The 7,497-nt window shown below is 35.1% G+C and overlaps 1 long non-coding RNA gene across 2 annotated transcripts; it reads left to right on the forward strand.

Annotated features, from left to right (window-relative positions):
- The first annotated feature begins 6,594 nt into the window (after positions 1–6,594).
- LOC136201918 (uncharacterized) lies at positions 6,595–7,497 on the forward strand. 2 transcript variants are annotated; one of them, XR_010674187.1, is made up of 2 exons: positions 6,595–6,829; positions 6,942–7,497. It is a non-coding gene; the product is annotated as an uncharacterized lncRNA (long non-coding RNA). The 2 variants fall into 2 exon arrangements; XR_010674186.1 differs by having other exon boundaries at positions 7,006–7,497.

Raw genomic sequence — 7,497 nt, forward strand, 5'->3', positions numbered from 1 at the left:
AAGGTCGAAGTATAAGGTTCTAATATGAGAAATGACATGTTTTACAAATGAGTAAGTAAGAACTTCATTTTCAATATGTTTTAATCTATTATGTAGATTATGTAATAACATTCTAAGGCGTGTGCAACACACCTTTCACACACAACTTACTTTTTTCGCAACCGAGTGATTAATTGATTACATTTTAAGGAAGTTGAAGGCTATGGAGACATTTTAAGCAAGTTTATGAGGTTTTCAGGGCACTTTAAAAGTTTCGGAACGGATGATGTATTAAGCCTTTTTGTTAAAATAGCTTGTAATTTTTAACTCTTAAAATAAATATTCACTATCAATATTATAAAAATCATTATAGTACTCCTACTATTTGGAGGCTATGTACCTTCGCAATTTGTGAACGCTCTCCAGGCTGTTGATGCTCGTAAAATATATAGCATTTAATAGGACAAGTGTATCCTATCGCAACAAGTAATATTGTGCTAAGCACGAGATCGAACCACAAAGACTATTTGTTATAACTAGTAAATCTACCTAGAATGATCTAATTGTTTAGAGGGTTGGATAAAGATTTGGGTTTGTGAATAACTAATTTAAAGGAATTGAAAACAATAAAGAAACAAAATAGAGGGAACAATTGACATGGTAGAAGGTGAATTAATGTATGGCACAACCTAGGCTGAGGAATCCTTTGATTGAATCCTATGTATGGGTTTAGGGAGTTCAGATTTGTATTTTTGCTATCTATTTGACGGTAATCACCCTAACAACAAATATGAACGTGATCAATATCCATATAACCTATTTACATGCATTTGGTTAATAGCTTGGTTAGGCAATATAACCTAGGTCATGCAAAGCATTAGATTCTATGGTGATTAAGACTAAAGCCGTAGCCCATGCACGAAGCCGCACTCCTAGTGTCCTAGCGAGGTCAATTCATACAAATTCAGACTAGATAATCTCCTGTCGGTCTCATATCTATCTATAATCCTATCTCCTGTCGGTCTCAATGCATTAAGCATGCATAAATCAATCAATCAATAGCAATCATATAAACCCTGGATCCCTAATCATACATAATCATACAATCAATCTCATCCCCATCCCAGATTGGATGGGGATCAGTTCATAGACAAACCAATCATAGCGAAAGGACAATAGGAACAATGGAAAAAGAGCTTCAATAGATTATAAAAGTAAAAGATAAAAGGGTAAGAGAGAAGAAATCTAGAACCCGTTTGTCTGATTCAATTACACAATAGAAGATCTAGCGCTTCTCCCATCAATTGTTCTTGAAAGAAATAAATACTGAAAGTAAACCTAATCTAGAAAGCAAGGAAATAAAAAGCTAAAATTCTACATTACGACGGCTCCCTATTGAATCCGTCCCCCGAATAATGAAGATTAGCTCCCTATTTATAGAGTTAGGGAGAAAACCTAATGTCTCCGGGGGTACAAAGGTCGTTTTCTATATTAAAAAGGGCTTTTTGGGCATAATAATTCGACATTCCAGTAAGGGAGAGGCGTTTTTGCGCCTCTCCCGCCTCGTCTCGTCGAGACAGGCAGTGTCTCGTCGAGACAGGCCTTGTCTCGCCGAGACGCTTTTGTGTCTCGTCGAGACAAGTGCCAAAATAGGGCAGAACTCTGGTTTTTATCTGTTTTGGTCCATGGGCTTCCGAAATATGCTCTAATGGTCCCTGGCGAGTCCCAAAAGTGCTCCGACGATCCCTGAATTGTCCGAAATTGCTCCAAAAGGCTCGGTCTGGTTCGGGAATGCTCAAATAGTCCTAAAAAACACCTGAAAATACAGAAAACGCCATAAATAATGGAAAATACGTAATTTGACTAAAAACTACCAAATTAACATCTAAATTAACTAAAGACTAAGATAAAACAATCTAAATTAATCCTAAAAACCCTATATAAATGGGAGCTATCAGCTGTGTCTTGGAAGAGCCATATTACCTATTTTATAACAAAGCATTTCCTTCAACATTTTATATGAAATTCTTGTTGTATGATACTTATTGATACTTGTAGGAGGCTGAGAATCATGAAAAGTTATGAGGCCACTAACTTAGATTTTTTCTTTTTCTAAGGTCGTTTATGTAAATACTGAAAATAGAAAATGCGTTTCCGGTTTTCATTTTATATATTACACTAGCCGGTCACTGTAATTTTTAAAAATAAGTATATAGTTCTTAAATTTTATATATTACACTAGTTAGTCACTGTAATTTTTAAAAATAAGTATATAGTCCTTGAATTTTATTTCTAATCTCTTTAGTTTTTTTTTCTATGTTCTACTCAATGGTCAAATTAAATTAAATAAAATTTAAAAGGAAAGGACAAATTACATTTTAGGCTTAATATATATATTGTCCTTTGTACCTCGCTCAAAACTTCAACTCCCCCCTCTCTCAAACATTCAAAAGTGTTGAATAATACCATATTCTTGTTCAATTGTACTCAAGGTTGGTTTGACATTGCTGTGACCAACATAATCAGTTGTGAGGAAAATTACTGTGGGAAAAAGTTGATGAGTGTCTGGTAAAAGACACTATAAAAGTTCTAAAAGTTAAATAAAAAATATATAATATTAGATTACATTAAAAGTTATGTATATTTTGTTTGAATTTTTTTTAATGTCAACTTTCTTGATAAGTTGTGACAACTATTTTCTCCAAAAGCTACAAATGGCAGCTTTTCATAAAAACAATCTTTCCAGCTTTCCTAACTTTTTTTTGGTTCGTAAGTGTATCCAACGCCGACAGCAGTGGCTATTTACTTTCGTAGATGGTTTGCACCTCTATGGGTGAGACTGCTGGCTACAGAAATTCTTCCATTCCCAAAGACAAGGATCGAACCTGGACCTTTGGTTAAGGGAGGATGAGCTTTTACCACTCTACCACAACCTTTCCAGCTTTCCTAACTTTTAGCGAAAGCAATTCTGCATTTATCAAACAATGCTTTTAACCAATGTTATCAGAACCGGACCGGACATCAAACTGGATTTATAATTGGGTCACGGGTCACTTGATCGAATTGGATGGCTCGGATTGGTCGAACTGGATGACGAAATAAATAAATAATATATATTAAATATATATAATTAGTTCAAAATTATTTATATAAATTATTTATATCCGAAATAAATTATAATTATAAATTATTTATATATATAAATAAATTAAACTTAATAAAATCCATCTTTTTTCTATTTCCGTAACAAAGGAGTAGTTAGTGTTAGATAAACTAATATTTAATTTGTAATTTTTTTTACTAAAATACTCCATTTCCATCCTTTAATTAAAAAAAAAAAATTAAAATTACTCTATTCTTGGGAAAGAGGAAAGTTTGCTATTCTCAATAAAAAAAAAAATATCAGTCCATCCATACTTTCCTCTTTTCTTCTTCTTTCCATAATTTTTGTCTTCTTTCCATAAAAATTGATTGGAAAAATGATAGAGAGAGGGTTAAGAAAGAGAGCTGATGTATTCTTGTACACATATGAATATAACATGGTATAACGTTTTTCCACCTCATGGAGTAGATTTCTTTTCTCTGTAGCTAATCAAGGAGAGCTCGCCGGAATCTGCTTCTTTTCCTCGCCCGAATCTGCTTCTTTTTCTTACTTCTGAGTGAGATATTCTAATGGTGTTTTTCATCCATTGCATACTGATTTGTTGTCCTCCTTTTCCCTACTTCTAAGTGTGATGCGTCGGACTTCCGTTAAATTTTTTTTTTCATTTCTCAGATAACCGGGGTCAGGCCGGTTCACCGGGTTGACCCGGTTCACTCCGGTTTTTTATACATCCTTTAAACCAGTGTAGCTCGGACTGAAAATCAGACCGGTTCCCGATTCGACCGGTCGAACCGGCTGGTCCGATCCAAATCTGATAACATTGCTTTGAACTGAGAAAATTGAAAAACTTACTTTTAGGGTCTTGAAAAACAATGCCAAATCCGTTCTTAATAACCTCAAAACTTTCACTGCTCTGCGAACTTTCAAAAGTTTCTAATTATTTGTTTTTGTATAATTTTCTTTTTAACACGTGGCAAGGTGTGTTTCTAATTTTCTGCATCCAACAAATTCTATTGGAAATATAAGGTTATTGATGCAATTGGACAAGAATAGATGATTATTATGTAGGCCTAATACACAAATAACCTCATGAACTTGTCCAAATATTGCAACTGTCCCCTCCAACTTTCAATTGTAACAACTTACTCCTCAAACTTATCCAATTGTAACAACTTACCCCTTAAACTTGTCCAATTGTAAAACACAACCCCAAATTACTGACATGGACCACAATTGAAGGAACACGTGAAATACAAAATCTGCAACACTCGTGGAGTATGATAATCAGATCTTTCGCGTGATACGAATCCGGGAAATCTTTTTTACGGTTGCTTCAAATACGGAGTAAAAAAATTTCCAATTTTGGGTTATGTTTTACAATTGGACAAGTTTAAGGGGTAAGTTGTTACAATTGAAAGTTGAGGGGGACAGTTGCAATATTTGAACAAATTCAGGAGGTTATTTATATATTAGGCCTATTATGTATTAATAGATTATTTTCAGATTGCAGTCTAGGGTTCTTTAACTTTTTAAAGGGTAGACTAACAATCTCATGAACATCCATAAAACTTTATTATTTATGTAAAACTTATTTTTATTTTTTTAAATAACATGCTACTTATTTGCAATGTGTTAGACTCGGATCAGATTGGTCAAATTGAAAACCGGCCAAATCTCCGCTCTAAATCTCACTGAGTTTCTTAATTCTCAAAGAATGGAATTAAATCGAAAACCGGCAGTCCACCATGAACCGATATCACCCCAGTTTTTTTAATTATTTTTTGTTCTTACTTTTGACGTCCTACACTTTAATTTGTAAATTATGAACATCATTCTGTAAGCTCTGACTTTGTGTCTCATGAGCATCTAAACTCGATTGGGTTTGATTACGAGTTTCCATCATTGGTTCGAACTAACAGATATGCTAAAAGGCGGAAAAAAAATCACCGGAGGAGCTCGATTGTGAACTGTTCCCAAGCTAGTGAAGCATGGTCCTTTTGTACCAGAGCAAACCAATGTTGAGCCACACCAATCATACTCAACTTAGCCAATCAGAATTGCATATCTGATGGAGTTTCATGAATTTCGAAATATGTTTCAGCTTTAGAAATCCATCCACAAGGATCGTACCCATTGAACTCAGGCAACTTGACCTTTTTAGCAGCTAATCGGAATTGATCGTTTTCTCTCTTGAGATTGTCTCCAGAAGAAGAAGGTTGTGGAGATTTATGGGGAGCACCGTCTCCCAATCTCTCTCCTCTGTTCTTTACTCAATCCATCATGAAAGTTCTGAATGCATCTGTTGAACTTTTTCTGCATCGACAACACTTTTGACATCCTGCACTTTAATCTGTAAATTATGAACATCATTCTGTAAGCTCTGAATATGTGCCTCATGAGCATCCAAACGGGTTTGGGTTTGATTACGAGTTTCCGTTGTTGTATCAGTTTTTTTCCCGCCTTTTAGCTGATCCGGCAGGTCAGACCAATGAGAGAAACTTGAGATGTAGGATAAAGTGAGATAGAAAAAGAGAAGAAAATGAAATAATAAGGACACAAGATGCTACTAGCACCTCCCAGAGAATTCTTCCATCTTTCGCTAAAAGCTAAGATAAAATAATCTAAGTCCCCCTATTAAAGAAAGTTGTTTCTTCACTCTCTCAGTAAGAGTCAAGGATTCACCCTGTTTTCCATGTTTCCCAATTAAAGAAAGTTGTTTCTTCTCAGCAAATTGAGGCTACACTTCCCTCCGATTTAAAGATGGACCCTGCTGACTTTTATTTTCCTAAGTCCATTCTTGCTCATCGTACTATGGACCAATATGGAGAGTCTTTAATTTAAACTAGAAGAAGAAGCAATTTGGGAAGACTCTACTGCCATCCGTAGTTATAGTTTCTCGATCTCAGTCTTGAGGACAAGACTAGTTATCTTGGAGGGAGTACTGATAGAGAAGTGGTAATGCCACCAATAGCGGGCCCAAAGCCTAAAATATTTTAGATTTAGAGAGTGTTTGGTTGCTCATTTTCATGCTCATTTTTGCATTTTCACTTCAAAAGGAGAGTTTTAGGTGTTTGGTTAATTATATCATGTTTGCCTTTTATATCTGAAAAGCAGTATTAGGTGTTTGGTTAGTGATCTCCTGTTTGCCTTTTACACCCGAAAAGCAGCTTTTTACAAAAGCAGAGAATCTCTGCTTTTTGGAAAATCAGTCTTTTCCAACAGCGAACAGCAAACAGTAAACCGTAACAGCAAAAGCAAACCGTAACAACAAACAGCAAGCCGTAACAGTAAACAGCAAAAACAAACAGTAGGTAAAACAAACAGGCCCTTATTCTAAAAGGAAAAATACTAATGGGAATAATGAGGTGACATAGTATAAATTAGGAAACAATCATAGTCAATGGGTCAATATGCAATATTCAATATAGTCAATGGTCAATCAATATTCGATAAAGAATTTAAACTCTTTACCTCTAATATAAATACCTAGCAAAAACATTCACACACAAAAAACAAAAAAAAAAACCTAACAAAAACAAAAGAAAAAAAAAACCCTTACAAACAAAACCTTTTCTCATCCTGCCCACTACCCAGCCGATAGACTACTTCCCTTCCCTTCCCTTCCCTTCATCATCCCGATTGACTCGCTTTCCTTTCATCCCGATCTACGATCGCTCACATCGCTTCACAGAAGTTCATCACCGTTCTGAATTTGGCGTTTGGCCTACATATCAGAAGTTCAGTAAGGTAATATTTTTCATTATGTTTGTTGCTACCACAGAAATTAAACATGATGATGTGTTTGCATTTGTGAATTGGCATAAATTGAAACTAAATTGATCCATATCCCTGGCTTCAGGTTTCGCCTTTTCCTCATATTGAGGTTATGTGTCAAGGGATTGACATTTAATGTCCTATTTCAGGTCATGCATCTTGATGCTGAAAAAGAGAGAATGTCTCAATGTGTTGTGCTGCTTGTAAAATGTCTCAATTTGTTATTTTGCTTTAACCCTGCCTATCAATTTGGTATTTTGCTTTAACCATAATTTTTCCTCTAAAAGGAGTAGTAGTCAGTTAGCCTTTGTTTGTGCAAGTGAAGTAGTTCGGGCCTGTCTTGGGACGTATATATAGTGGAAAACCAAAGCAGAATTTCTTTTTGATAATGAACTGGTAAGTGAATGCTATGACTATCCCTTTCTTTCTGCATATTTTGATAATGTCTCAAGAGTAAGTTGTGATTGGCCCCATGGTAATTAGGGAGGTGTTTCACTTTATGAATGCTTCATGAACATGATAAGGGAAGCTTTGGGTGTTATGTGAGAATTGGCTTTGTGATGGAGCAGAATTTCAGAGCTTATGTGATATCAATCAACTGGAATGATATTTTATAGATAAGAGATTGGATTTTTTACTTA

Source organism: Euphorbia lathyris, chromosome 8 (genome assembly GCF_963576675.1).
Source record: "Euphorbia lathyris chromosome 8, ddEupLath1.1, whole genome shotgun sequence".
Lineage (NCBI taxonomy): Eukaryota > Viridiplantae > Streptophyta > Magnoliopsida > Malpighiales > Euphorbiaceae > Euphorbia > Euphorbia lathyris.